This window comes from Elephantulus edwardii, unplaced genomic scaffold (assembly GCF_000299155.1).
Source record: "Elephantulus edwardii isolate Elephantulus edwardi_28Jun2011 unplaced genomic scaffold, EleEdw1.0 scaffold00187, whole genome shotgun sequence".
NCBI classification, from domain to species: Eukaryota; Metazoa; Chordata; class Mammalia; order Macroscelidea; family Macroscelididae; genus Elephantulus; species Elephantulus edwardii.
In genome coordinates, this window is record NW_006399937.1 from 5,715,137 (window position 1) to 5,731,218 (window position 16,082).

Here is a 16,082-nt window from a genome sequence, read left to right on the forward strand (position 1 = left end):
GACACATTAGGCCTCTTGTAGCAATCACTATGTCAATCCACCTCATTGACGGTCTTTGTCTCCTCATCAACCATCCACCTTTTTGAGCATTATGTCCCTCTCCAAGGAATAACCCCTCATAGCAATGTGCCTGAAATATGTCATCATATGTATGTTTGTCCATGAAGTATGTCTCATCATCATTACCTCCAAAGAGCACTCTGGCTGTACCCTCTCTAAGATATATTTGTTTGTTCTTTTGGCAATACATAGAATATTCAGTACTCTCCTCCAAAGGCATCAATTCCTTTTTTGACAATCCTATTCATTGTCCAGTTCTCAGATTTGTGATCAGAAAGATCATGGCCTGAATCAGATGGGCCTTAGTCCTCAAATCGACATCAATACTCCTCAACAATTTGAAGAGGTCCTAAACTGCAGACTCTCCCAGTGAAATGCATCTCCTCATTTCCTGACTTCTGGCTCCAAGGGTGTCAATCATGATTCCAAGTAAGATGCAGTCATTGACAGTTTCAGTATCTTCTTCATCTACTATGATACTGCTTATCGATCCAGTGATAAAACTTCTGTTTTCTTGACATTGAGATGCAATCCATATTGAAGTTTGTATTCTTTGATTATTTTGCAACAAGTGCTCCTCATTTTCAGCAAAGTAGTGTCATCTGACTAACACAGGTTGTTGATGAGTCCCATCCTGAAGCTACATTCCTCTTCATAGAATCTGCTCTCAAAGAATTTGCTCAGCATACATATTTACTAGGTCTAGAGAGAGAATGATGCACTCTCCTCTTAATTTTAAACCATGCAGTGTTCCTTTGCTCTATTTGTAAAACAGCCTCTTAATCTAGGTAAAGGTTTTGCATGAGCTCTGGGATTTCCATTCTTCTCAATGGTAGCCATGACTTGCTATGATCCACACAATCAAATACCTTTGCATAGTCAATCAAGCATAAATAGACATTTTTTTCTGGTATTCTTTACTTTTAGTCAAAATCCATCTGACATCAGCAATAATACCCCTGGTGCCATGACCTCTGCTAAATCCTGCTTGAATTCCTGGCAGTTCCCTGTCTATATATTGTTCCACTGATTTTTGAATGATTGTCAGCAATATTTTACTTACATGTGATATTAAAAATACTGTTTGATCATTTCATACTTTGTTGGATCACCTGTTTTTTGGGAATGGGAACAAATATGAACCACTTCCAATCCATTGGCCAGACAGCTGTCCTCCAAATTTCTGGCATAGACATTAGTCTATGTATGGTTAAAAGTAAAAATAGATGTGTAGTGCTTCCAGGGTTAAATCTGTTAGTCAAAACAAGTCAGTTGATATTTCATCAATTATTGAGAACTTATTTTTGCCAATGCCTTCAATAAAACTTCTACTTCCTCCCTCATTACCATTGGCTTCTATTCATATGGTACTTCCTGATACTTTTCAGTGTCAGTCATTTTCGGAACAGTGACTCTCTGCAAACCTTTCATCTTTTTTTGATACTTTGTGAGTCATTCAGAATATTACCCATAGCATCTTTCAATATTGCAATTTGAGGTTCAAACTTATTTTTCCATTCTCTCAGCTTGAGAAATGCAGATTTAGTTCTTCCTTTTTTTATTGTCCAATTACAATTCCCTGTACATTTCATTATACTACTTCGCTTTGTCTTCTTGAGCTGCCCTTTGAAATCTTCTCTAGAGATCTTTTTACTTTGACATGTTTTCCATTTGTTTTGGCTTATTGACACTCATGTGCAATTTTCAGAGTCTCTTCTGACGTCCATTTTATTTTTTCTTTCTCCTCTGTCTTTATAATGTCCTTTCACCCTCTTCACGAGTGATATTATCCCACAATGCATCTGGTCTTCGATCATTGGTGCTCAATGCTTCAAACTACTATTAAGATGATTTTGAAATTGAGATGGAATGGATTCAAGATGATATTTTAGTTCTCATGAAAGCTTCTTGTGTGAAGTGGTTGGATTTTGGAATGTAGGTCATTTTTATTTAATCAACAATTAAGTGTGAGATGTTTGGTCTTTTTAAAAAAAAATTAACTAAAAATCAGGTGTAGGCTGGAAGACTCTTGTTTAAACCAATTGTGACCTGGTGGGTGAGTCTTAATGATTACAACTTGCTTGGGCTCTCAGTACTGTAGCTCTAGGACCTGGTATGAAGACGGATTGGTTTTAGAGTTACAAAGTAAATAGTCAGCTTGTACTGTTTTGGGAAGAACATTGTTCTTATTGGTATAGCATCTGTCTGCCATTTTGCTGTACTGAGAAAATTTGTGGGTTACTATGATACTGAAAGTTATGCCACTGGTGTGTCAAATTCACAAGAGTTACTCAGGCTGAATAGGACTTAGTAAGGCACCAGGTTGTTTGCCTCAAATAGAGGAGACTTGAGATACTTAGTTCGTTTTTGTTGTTGTTGTTGTTGTTAGGTGCCAGAGAGCACAACCCATAGTGACCTTAGGAATAACAGACCTAAACCCTGTGCTATACTGTGCCATCCTAATACCTTCAGACACACTAGATCCCACTACAGCAGTCACTGTCACTGTATCAGTACATCTGATTGAGGGTCTTCCTTTCCTTTGCTGACCCTACACGTTTCCAAGCTTAATGTCCTTTTCCAAGAAATAGCCTCTTCTACCAACACTATTTTCAGACAGACAGAGGTAAAGGCAGAGCCCATCTCAGAGCTTCTAGTGTCTTACTGTGAAACCTAGAAGGGCAAAAAAAATCTTCATTTTGGGGTTTGTCATGTAGATAATAAAGTAAAATTACTTTCAGGAGACTATCTGGGAATTCTGGTTGCCTAGTGGGAATTGTGTTGTTGACCCGGTGGAGTTCAAGGCCTCCAGGGGCTCCATGAAAAAGATGCACAGTCTCCTCCCGTGTGACTTACAGTCTCTGCAAACACACTGAAGGGTAAGCTATTGGTTCATTCCAACTCAGTGGCAGTGAGAGAAGCAGAGAACAGAGTGTTAGAGTGGCTATTAAGGAATTCTTCTATGCTGTGCAGCACTCCTCTGTTAATTTGCTGCACTGAGGTAATCTGGATTTGCTGTGATGTTGAACTTTGTGCCACTGGGGGGGGGGGTCAAATGCCATATTGGCTGCCCTTGGTGAACAGTGTTTGGTTGAGCTCTCAGTTTAAAATCAATTTAAGACAGGTTTTGAAGCAAGAATGGCTTCCACTTCCTAAACCACCTGCCTCTGGAAACTCTATGAACTTGGAGAAATGATGAGTAAGAGAAAGATTTCAGGCCTTTTGGTCATAAAGTCTCTATAAGTCATGCTCGACTCAAGAGCAATACACAACAACAACCAATATGCCCAAAGTAAGTATATGAGATGAAGCTTTATCATCTTTGCCTACAAGAAACATGCTGGGTTTACTTTCTCCAAGATATAATTGTTTATTTTTTCTGACAGTTCATGGAATGTTCAGTGCTCTTCTTCAACAAAATAGCTCGAAGGTATCAATTCTTTTTATGTTGAACTTATTTACTCTGGAGCTCTCTGATGCACAGTAAAAAATATAACAAAAACATGTCCTTATCAGACACCCGCTAATCCTCAAACTGACATGGTTGCCCCTCAATAAAGTGGTGAGTTCCCTGACTTCATACTATTCCAGTGCAATATATCTTTTTATCTCCTGAATGCTGATACCAGGGATACCAATTGTAGATCAAAGTGAGATGAAGTTGTTGACAATTTCAATCATATTTCCATTTATCATGATGTTTTCTTTTGTTTCATAGGTAAGAATTTTTATTTTCTGGATGTTGAGGTGCAATCTGAATTGAAAGTTGTATTCTTTGATCTGCAAGAAGTATTTCAAGTGCTCCTCTCTTTCAGCAAGCAAAGTGGTGTCATCTGCATAACACAGGTTATTGATGAGTCTCCCTCTGATCTTGATGCCACATTCTTTTTCATTCCAGAGTTTAGCTTTTTGAATAGTTTGTTCAGCATATATATTGAATAGGTGTGAAGAGAGAATACAAATGTGACACATTCATTTCTTAACTTTAAACTATGTAGTGTTCCCTTGTTTGTTTGCACAATAGTCCTTTGGCTTAGGTATAAGTTTTGCGTGAACACAATTAAGTTCTCTGAGACTCCCATTCGTCTCAGTGTCAGGTATGACTTAATATGATCCACACAGTCAAATGTCTGCATGATCAATAAAGCATAAATAGACATTCTTCTGGTATTCCTTATTATTCAGTCTAGACCCATTTATTATCAGCAACGATAGCCTTGTTATCATGGCCTTTTCTAAACCCTGCTTGAAATTCTGTCAATTCTCTATCTATCTATCTATCTAATCCTTATATATTTTATCCATTTTTAATGATCTTCAGAAGTATTTTGCTTGCATGTGATATTAATCATGCTGGGCAGAGTGGAGGGACGGCGCAGGAGGGGAAGACCCTCTATGAGATGGATTGATTCAGTGGCTGGGATAATCGGGATGGGAGTGTCAGAGGCAATGAGATTGGCACAGGATAGAGCAGGGTTTAGGGTTGTTGTACAACAAGCGACTCGATGGCACATAACAACAACAACAACAATTAATAATAATAATAATTTCCACATTCTGTTGGATCACCTTTCTTGGAAATGGGAAAAATATGGACCTCTTTCAGTCAATTGGCAAGACAGCGATCCTCCAAATTTTGGGCATCGAGTGGTGAGCACATCCAGGGCTGCATCTGTCAATTGAAATAAATCAATTGATATCCCATCAATTCATGGAATTTTATTTTCTGATGCTGAGAGCTATACCCTTGTTATATAAAATGCTGTAGTTATTATGCATCATGGACAGGTTTTAGTTTAGGACAGTTCACAGATTAAGACACACTAGGAAGCAGAATTTGCCATCCACATTTTAAATAACAGGCCTTTGAAAACCTTATGAACAGTAGAAGAGCATGGAAAGTTATAGTTTTCGAGGCAGAGCCCAGACTGGAAGTCAATGCAAATGAGGAAAATTTGGAAAAGAAAACTACCTCGTCATTGAATCAGAACTGACCTATAAATTGACTTTCTAGAAAGTTTCCAAGGCTATAAATTGTGAGAGAGGAGAGTACCCATATTTATACAACACCCACACCCACAGGAACTGCAGAGTATTCATACTGCCAGAGACATTTTGTGTTAGCAGCAAACTCTTTATGGACTGCGTGCCACCAGAGCTCCCAAGTACTTTGGAAGTAGTGAGTAATTATAATTTATTCAAACATAGCTATGCTTTTGAAACAAAGAACTTCCTAGAGTTTGTCAAAACAGTAAACTAAGAACTTTCCGCAAATCCAAAGTTTGAAATTGCCTGAGCCTTGTCTTGTAACAGATAGTTTGGTTAAAATATATGTTCTGCAGTGGTGATTAAAATGAAAGCAATTCTACATTACAAACATGCTTAAAATAAACAGAGAAAAACTGGCCACCATTGAAAATAAAGGCAGTGCATCTGCAAATTTATTGTATAATCTTGTCCAAGTTACAACAATGTACAATATTGACGAGCAAGGATGCTTTTCACAAACAAATTTATTAGTTCTGGTTGCTTTTATATTGCTTTCAAGAAGACATGTCAAAATAACTGATTTTAAAATGCTATCAGCTGATTTGAATGTTTAGTGGACTCAATGTATTATAAGACTTGCCTCTAAGAGTTGTACTTACAAGAAAACCTGGTATGGATTTAAATCCTCTGCTTTAACTGCATTTTCTTGTCGTTGAATTTATCACAGACTACTGGAATTTTGTCTTTGTTTCTTATCTGCATATTCATAAGGTTGTCAGATTTTTGCATAAGATTTTTTGCTTAGTTATCAAACTTTAAATATTAGAGCTATCTAATATACAGTTTATACAAATCTAAAAAGCGTATCGCGATGGGAAAGACTGCCATTAGGGACCTCTCAAAGGTACTCAGGAGCAACAGTGTCTCTCTGGAGACTAAGGTGCGCCTGATACAGGTCATGGTATTTGCAATCGCTTGTTATGCATCAGAGAGTTGGACAATGACTAGGGAGGACAGAAGGAGAGTGGATGCTTTTGAGCTGCGGTGCTGGAGAAGGGTACTGAATGGACTGCCAGGAAAACAAACAGATTCATCTTGGAGAGGATTAAACCAAGCTGCTCCTTGGAGGCGAGGATTCTGGGGCCTCGTCTGACATACTTTGGACATGTTGCCAGGAGGGACGGGTCCTTGGAGAGGGACATCATGCTTGGGAGGGTGGAGGGACAGTGCAGGAGGGGAAGACCCTCTATGAGATGGATTGATTCGGTGACTGGGGTAATCGGGATGGGTGTGTCAGAGGCGGTGCGGTTGGCGCAGGATAGAGAGCAGGGTTTAGAGCTGTTGTGCATAGGGTCGCTATGAGTCAGAAACGACTCGATGGCACATAACAACAACAACAAATGGACTGATAGGAGAACAAGCAGGTTTGTCCTGGAGAGGGTGAAGCATGAGTGTTCCCTGGAGTCAAGGATTCTGAAGCTTCGTCTGACATATTTTGGGCATGTTGCAAGGAGGGGCTGATTCTTGGAGAGGGACATCATATTTGGCAGAGTGGAGGGGCGGTGAAGCAGAGGAAGACCTTTGATGAGACGGATCGATTCTATGACTGGAGCGGTGGGAATAAGTGCGTTTGAGATGGCTAGGTTGGCACAGGATAGAACATCATTTAGAGCTCTTGTACATAGGGTCGCTATGAGTCGCAAGCAACTCGATGGCACATAACAAAAACAACAACAAAGTTAAGCTTATATCATTCTTCTGAAGTTGTGTGTAATAATTTCTCCATGAGATAACATAGGGATTACACAGCAGCTGGATCATGTTACTCTTAGTATACAATCTAGGATTCTCCCAGCCGTTTAGTCTTTGAGGATCAAAATTGTTTTCCCAGAAATAGAAGTTAAAGTTTTGAAATAGAAGTTAAAGTTTTAACCAGGGGCCAATTTCATTGACAGGAATACTCAATTAGGACCTGACTATCAAAAATAGCTGTAGATTCACAAAAGGGCACTTAAGAGGAATCCTTCAAATATTTTTAACCACAAACATTCTTTTTAACCACAGTGAGCATATATGGGTATGTATATGTGCACACACCCTCCTATGTGTGTGTAGTATGGGTGTGGAGTCTGTTTCTGTGTTGGAGTTTAAACTCCAACAACTGTCATACTGATTTTTTGTGGGACTTTTCCCAGCTTGAATCTCTTTCTTATTGTGTATATTCTAGCATTGTGGAATCGGAATCATTTTATAAACTTCTTGTAGTAAAAATAAGCATCTTATCTCTGTTTATTTCTAAGTCATCAAAGAATTCTAAATCATAGAATAATAATTTATAGCATGAAATTAATAGAAAAATTAGGATTACAATTAGGATGAATAGTTAAAATAGTGAATACTCATAGCAAGTGTTTTAATCTGCTCAGGAATATGTTAGTTTGGTAGGCTTATGTATTTATATCATTTGAAACAATTGTTTTCAATTATGACCCTTTCTAAGTATCATATTTTAGGTCAGGACTTCTGAAATATATTATTCCTTCTTCTGGTCTCCACAAGGTCAAAAGAGAATATGTAAACCAGGTGAGCATAAATTACATGTGATCAACATATTCACTGCCCCCAAATCTATTATTTAAAATTAGTATTGTTACTAACGTGATTGTAATTTATCTGAGTGCAAAACTGGCTCTTCAGAGATATGAGCTACATCAGAAGTGTTCATTACAAACGTAGATGTCTATTTGTTGGGGATTTTGAAGTGGATATTTGTACTTTAGCAAAGAAATTGACAAGGTAATATCTGATGGCCTTATAAATGTTGAAATTTTACAAGCACTAAAAGTATTTATAGTATGGGTAAAAAAAACAACAACAAGCAACTTTAGTAGTAAAATGTGATACAGAAAGTCCTTGATTTATGACTGGGCTCTGTTCCAAAGACTCCATAATCAGGTATTTCTGAAATAAAACAAACACCTCTTCTTTGTTGTTTTTGTCTTGTTTTAAACTTTACATCATTTTCACCCTTTATTATAATATTTTTATAAATCCAATCTCTGTCTTTAGAGTTTGGTATGAGAGTGACAAAATCAGTAAATTATGTGCTGCAGCATTGTCTGTAGGAGAAAAATAAGCAAAAATGGATGGTAGTAAAGGCAGCTTGTTATAATTCAAACACGTTGTAAATTGGTTACTGCATGTAGATATGATTTATGTTTCATTCTATGAGCACAAATATAACTAAAATGAGTGTACAGTTTACATGGTAGAAATGTCTTTTTGGAAAGAAAAATTTCCCTTCATTATAATTTCTTTTAAAATCTGCTTGCATACTACAAATAATTTAGTGGACTATTGTCCATAGAGGTTATCAGAAGATTATCAATTTCTAGAGACAGAGCCCCAAAGGCTGATAAGATGAAAATATTAATGATATACATTTAAAGAGCATTTGAACTGGGAGGTAAAGGAATAAAACAGAAAAGAAATAAAGTATAATTTAACTATATTGGGCAATTGAAAGAAGATGAACCCTAAAATGAGAATTTAGGAATAAGAGGGAAAAGTAAAAAAAAAAAAAATTATGTTCAAAATCTGTTAGTAAAAATAACATATTGCGTCATATAAAGAAACGATACTAGAGACATACATCAAATGTTCTCAAATGTGCTTAGAAACTAAAAACTTCTTAACATATAGGATCAGCACAATTTACTTTTCTCATTTCTCATAAGTAGCGGTAAGAACCTGCGCAGTACTTCCAAATACAGACTGTTCGAATCTGCCAGCAGCTCCTTGGGAGAGGAATGGGAAATCTCGCATATGATTAGCTGCCTCTGAAAATCAGCTGGAGTGTCTGTCAGCTAAGGATCAGTTCCCCTACCACACTCAACAACAACAAACTACAATCTCTAAGTTGCACTATAGTAATTGATTAATTCAAAACAATCCGAATACACTAAACTTCCCCGCCCCATTTAAGACATCTCAAAGAGTGGATTGTTACCCATTCTTGTATTAAAGTCTCAAACAACAGTTTACTGATATTGTACGGGCATGATTTCTTTTTTTCCAAAAGTATGTTGAATTTTAATTAAGAGAAGCAGTTATAACTAATTTATTGACAACCATAGTACTTTCAGGAAAGAGTTCAGGCAGTCTAGAAGCTGTGCTGCAATCACAGGGGAACGTTGTTTGAAGCCACCAGCAGCTCTACGGGAGAAGGATGGGCAATCTCTTCCCGTGTGACTAACTGCCTTTGAAAATCCGCCAGAGTGTCAGTGAAGGTCCGTTCTGACTCCATAATACTCGACAACAACAACAACAGAATGATGATACTTTCTTTGTGCAGCAGTGAAGATGCAACTGAAGTAGAGCCTGATGGTGATTAAGTATGAGAATATAGTGGAAAAAATTAACTGACCCTTTAGATAATTATGGAATCCATGTTACTCAAGATATTTAATGTGATGGAAATATTTCCTTCAGATGCCTATTCTATATTATTTATAGATGTTGGTTAAGACTAGAAATAAAAAAATTTAAAAAAGACTAGAAATAAGTAAATTTATTACTGACTCTATTGAGTATTTAACGCTATGTAGATATAACATAGATGGAGAATTTTATTTACCAGAATTCATCATTGAAAACTCTCTACCAGAATTTTCCCTAGGCTGTGTGTAAGAACGATATTCCCATGGTGCTCTATTGGTTGCATCAAACCAAGTCAATTAAAAGTGAACTATTTGTTGCAGATTGAAAGAAACTGAGGAATGGAGGGGTACTATTTCCTCTACTTCTGAGAAGCCACTTACTAAAGCTAGAAGCACTAATTTCAAATGTGAACAGTCACTTAGAGGGACCAGGAACGCTGAAGGATGCTGGAAAGGAGAAAAGAAAAGATTGCACATAGGAAAAATATCTTCCAGTATTTCAGGGAAGAGCTGAAAGTAATACACAACTTCAGTATAGGAGAGACTAGAAGAAAGAAAATTAATTTTGTGTATTTCTTTTGTAGACTAGGGATTGAATACTCATTAAAGTACTCAGAAAGTTTTAAGTAATGGCTACAATAGTCTTTATTATTGCAAGACTCTGATATCTTTACAGTGTTATCTTACAAGTAATAAGCAAATTGAGATTCTTCTTTATTGTTGAGCCATGTAAAAAATAAAAAGAGAAGGATGTTCAAGCACAGAATCATGGGAAAAGGAGAAACAGTTGGACAAAGATTGTCAGGACTAATCTAAGAACTGTCTGGAAAACAGGCTAAGAGTTCAACCTATCTGTTTGGCATCATGAATCTTAGCTTCATAGTATAAATATTTAAAGTAATCTGTGTTCGTTAATTTCTTACACTTTTTCACTGTTCTCTGGCTTCTCACATTGTAGGTCCATTGGAAAGTAATGTATTATATTGAAAATTCAAGGGTCCTGTTCCTTTAACTTTCATAACTCTCACAGCCATCAATAAATGGATTTTCTGATTTTGTACTTCCATACCAGTGACCTTAGAAGATGTCAGTCTTCCTTTGAAAGAACCACATATGCCATGAGGTCTCTGAACTTTTCAAACTAAGCAATTTTAAACTTGACCTTGGAAATTCCAAAATCCACCTTGTGAGGGTTTGCAAGATATTGCCAGTCTCCCTAACTTCATTGTGTCAAGTTCATTTTTCTTATTTAAACTACCTTAATACTTATGCCATTCACATTAGTTTCAGAAAGAAAAGAATGTGAACAAATATACACATATGCAAATTTCTCTCTTTCTCTTTCTCTTTCTTTTACACACACACACAAACAAAACAAGAGGTAAACAATAAAGAACCACATCACCTCTCATTCGTATTGCCATCCTTGTCTTAACATACTGAGCTCCCTTTTCCTGCATTATGCAAGCAATTCTAGATGGATCATGATAGTGTTACTTCATTACTTCTGTGAGTTTTAGTTTTATCATCCCCATCTAAACAAAACAAAAAGTCTACAGACTCAGAAAAGGATGACATAAGGTCTTTTGCACAATGATTAACATGTAAGCACTCATTTACATAAGTCATTACTCTTGTTGCTATGTTTTGATATTGTATGGGAATAACAAGTATAAAGATTATGACCACAATATATGAGAATGCCCTTTCTGTTTGTAAAATTCTCAATGTGCAAGTGAGTTATAGACTTTAATACATAACAACAATACATCCTCCATTCTTGCTACAACCTCACCCAAGTTCTTACCTAAAACACAAACACAACCCATGCATACACTTGCCACTTGTATGACATCATCCTCTATAAAGCTCCCATTGACTACTTTTCTGACTTGCTAGCTGCTTCTTGCATGCTCTGACCCAGGGCCTTTGCAATTCCTCTTATCTTTCTTTACCTCCAGTGTTTGTACTAATACTTATCTACTGGACTTTCACTTTTCACCACTGTTCTGATCCAAATGCTACCTCATCAGTGAAGATTGCATGAATAAAAGTTGCCTATTTCTATCACCTTTCCATTTACCCTTCTTTGTTTTATTTCATATAGCTTTCATATATTAACATACCATATATATTTTCTGAGATACATTTTCTTGTATCTGCCTGTCATATTGCATGGTAAGGCCCATGAGAATGGGGATCCTGGTTTGATAACTGCATTCTCATCACTTTGAACAATGCCCAGTTTATAGTAGGCTCTCAGTAAAATATGTCTATTTTTGTGACATCGTGATGTCATTCTACCTGTAATTGTTTCCTCCTATCAGCCTCTACAAGCAGCTCTGGTGGCTTACTGGATAGAGTTGCATCGCCAAGTCAAAGTGTGAATTCACCAGTTGCTCCACAGGAGGAAGATAGGCAGTCTCCTTCTGTCTGCTTTTCTGGCTCTGAAAACTAACCTCTGAGGGTTAGCGTTGACTCATTTCAGACTTGACAGTGATGAGTTGTTTTCATGTTAACCTCTCTGCAACTAGCTACCTTCTATTTTTTGTCACTTATCACCTCCTTCTTATTACCCATAAACTATTTTCTTAATGTTAATGTATATCTCCAACATCATCTTTGCTTTCATTGTTGTTAGGTGCAGTTGAAAGCAGTACAGATCATTGTGACCCTATAAACCACAGATCTGAGCCCTGATCTTTCCTGTGCCACCCTCTTTATCTCTGACACAAATGGGCTCATTGCTGCTGCATTATCTTTAATACACAGGGGAGAAAAAGGTATGTGCTATTCAATCTTCAGCTACTGAGGGCATAGTCTATGTATTTATTTTCCAAATAATTACTCCTTCCCAGAAACAAAGCACATTGCTTTCATTATCTCTAATCTTCACAACAACCTGAATAGTTACTAGTTCTCTTATTACGGTAACTTTTTTAATAGATAATATGAATCTTAGATGTGTTAGAACACAAGTTTATTATATTATTAAAGATGGTATTTTTAATTACTTGGAATCAGGCCACTTGGAGTTATTTTTTTTTATTCCTGCCGGAAGCTACACTATCTGGATAATAACTTATTGAGTAAATAAATCAACAAGAGAATGAACCATAAAAATGATCTTTTTTTCCCCTCTCCTAACTTGTGAAATGGCTGAGCAATTTCACTATTTGTTTCAGATTGTGAAGAATTGGGATCTAGAAGACAGAGGTGAGGATTTAACCCAGGGACAATGTAGAAATCCAGTTGTCAGAGATAGGCCATAAGGTTAGAGCTTGCTTACCAAAAAGTGAATTCATTCAAGCCACTAGTGTGTTAGCCTAGAATTTCTTAAACCCTCATGAGGTCAGTAGTGGCTTCATAGCCTTTAGAAGATAAAATCTAGAGTCAAACTGCATAGCCTCAAATCCTAGCTTAACTGTTAGTCATGACCTTGTGAAAGTTCTTAAAGTTACTTAATCTTTAGGTGTTTCAGTTTTCTCACTTGTGCAAAGAAATAATAGCACCTGCTTCATACAATCCTTATGGTGATTAAATAGTGCTTGATTGTACAAATATTGTAAGATTGCTATCCACAAATCTCAATAGAAATTCTGATGATTTCAAGTATGAGATCTAAGTTTCTCATTATGACAATTCACTTTTCGTCACTGAAGCACAATTTTAAAATGGTCATTACTCTATTTACTCCTGGAAAGGTGTAAATCCTTCACATCCAATAAGTAATTTTGGATTTGATTATAAAACATATAATAATCTGATATTTATTACTTCTAAAAAAATGTGTGGCTTCTGATAACTAGAGTCATAGCATAAAATTTAGGAATGATTATTTCTGCCTTCTACCTTGTTTAGGTTATAGACAATAGGTCTCAGTGTTCTGAAATGAATTCCCAAAATATTCATGAACTCACATCAGAGAAATATCTCCAGAGTCAAGTTTAAGCATCAATCCTGAGGTTGCCAAGCAACAGGTCATGTCCTTGGCATGTAGTTAACTTCCTGTAAACATTGGCAAAAGCAACTCAGGCATGCATAAGTCTGCAGGTGCGTTACAGGTTGAATTCTAAGTTACCATTTGATTTTACTATAAATTCTAATGTCAAACCTTTGCAACATAATCTGTTCATTTTTTACTGGATTTAGTATCATTCCAATTAAAAGAAATTTCAGGTTAGGCAAGTTTCACGAAATAGTCTAAACACATAAGAAAATAAACAACAATTCCTAAGAAATAATCAGCCATTTTCTAGGAATTTTCTGATCACTGCTTGTCATCTTTTATTGTATTTGTATTTGTTAAAATCAATTTTAAATTTCTTCCATTGAGCTGTACAGACTGAAGATGTAGCTCTCGAGATATTCACCAGTTTATACCAGGAAATTCTGAGGATAACTACTAGGTTTACTGACTGAAGGAACCCATATTATATCCCATTCTCAAGAAAGGTGAGCTAACAGAAAGTTGAACTAATCAAATAATATCATTAATATCATATGCAAGCAAAATTCTGCTGTAGATAATTCGAATATGGCAAGATTAATACATGGAGAATTGCTGGAAGTTCACACTGTGGCACCAGCAATATAATGTTTTATGTCAAATGGATCTTAGCTGAAAGCAAAAAATACCAGTAGACTATCTATTTGTGTTTTATTAACTATACAAAGACATTTGACTATGTGCATCATAACAAATTATGTTTCACAATGAGACCAATGGGAATCCAAGAACACTTAATTGAGCTAATGCAAAACCTATACCTAGACAAAGAAGCTGTGGTGCAAATAGAGCAAGTTGTTAAGTGCTGTCAAGTCATAGAGGACTCTTAGCGACCCTGTGAATAAAAGACCTGAACACTTGTATAACTTTCATTATTTCTCCACATTCATGGAGTTTCTTAGGCAAGCTATTTCAGAAGTGGATGCAACTCCTGCTTTCAAGCTTGTTTTAATCAAGAAGCTCCACCAAACACTGTCCATTATGGGTAACCATTATCGCATTTGACCCATGTGTCACAGTGTTTAACATTACAGCAACCATGAGTTACCTTCGTACAGCAAATTAACAGACCATTGCTTAAACACTTCGAAGACTGTTTGACCCAAAACAAAACCAGGCCCGAGGGAACACTGCATGTTTTTAAATTAAGATAGTAGTGTGTCAAAGTTGTATCTTCAAATAAATTCAAATGGTATAGTGAGCATACGACAGTCTCTATGAAGAAGAAAATGACATCATGACTGAAGGAAGACTCATCAATAACCTAGGTTATGCAGATGATGCAATCTTACTTGCTGAAAGTGAGAAGAACTTGGAACACATGCTCCAGAAGATCAAAGAAAACAGCCTTCACTGTGGATGGTTTGTCAACGTCAAGGGGAAAAAAAAATTCCCAACACTGGACAGATAGGCGTCATCATTATAGATTTTTTAAAGTTCGAGGCTATTATTGAATTTATCCTATTTGAAGCCACAATTAGCATCCTTGGGACCAGCAGACAGGATGTAAGGAGAAATATTGCACTGAGAAAGTATGCAGTCAGGGATCTCCACAAATTATTGAAGAGCAGGGATGGTATTTTGAGGACTAAAGTGCACCTGATTTTCAGTCATTTACAATACATTTGAAAGATGGACTGTGAATAATAATGATGAAGGAAGAAGAATTGATGCCTTTGAGCTCTGGAGTTGGAGAAGTGCTCTGAAAATCTCAAGGGCTGCCAAAAGAACAAACAGGTATGTCTTGGAGAGGGTACAGGTCGAAGTGCTCCTAAGAGTCAAAGATACCAAAGCTTTGCCACACGTATTTTAGTCATTTTGCTAGAAGAGACTATTTCTTGGAGAGGGGCATCATGCTTGGCAAGTTGAAGGATCAGTCAAAGAGAGGAAGACCCTCAACTAGATGAATTGACTCAGTGACTGCAGCAATGAGCTTGAGTATGTCAGAGATTTTGAGGACAGCACGAAAGGACAGGATTCAGATCTGTTCTTAGAATCTCTGTGATTTGTATTGAATTCTGTGGCAGCTTTAAACAATAACAAAGTCAAGATATTGACAAGTCAGTTAGTATAGTAATTCTACCAACACAAAAAGATTTTTATTGGCAATTGGTAAAAGGCTTGTATACTCTATAGTTTCTATAGTGAAAAGAAAGGACACTGGTGGCCTGTGGATAAAAAATTGTGTTTTTAACTCAAAGGTGGGAAGTTGCAATCCACCTGCTATCCCCTGGGGAAATATGGGCGATCTCATCCCATGTGATTAATTGTTGTTGTTGTTGTTGTTGTTATGTGCCGTCGAGTCCTTTTCGACTCATAGTGACCCTATGCACAACAGCCCCAAATCCTGCTCTATCCTGCGCTAACCGCACTGCCTCTGACAAACCCATCCCGATTACCCCAGTCACCGAATCAATCCATCTCATAGAGGGTCGTCCCCTCCTGCGCTGTCCCTCCACCCTCCCAACCATGATATCCCTCTCCAAGGACCCGTCCCTCCTGGCAACATGTCCAAAGTCTGTCAGACGAAGCCCCAGAATCCTTGCCTCCAAGGAGTAGCTTGGTTTAATCCTCTCCAAGATGAA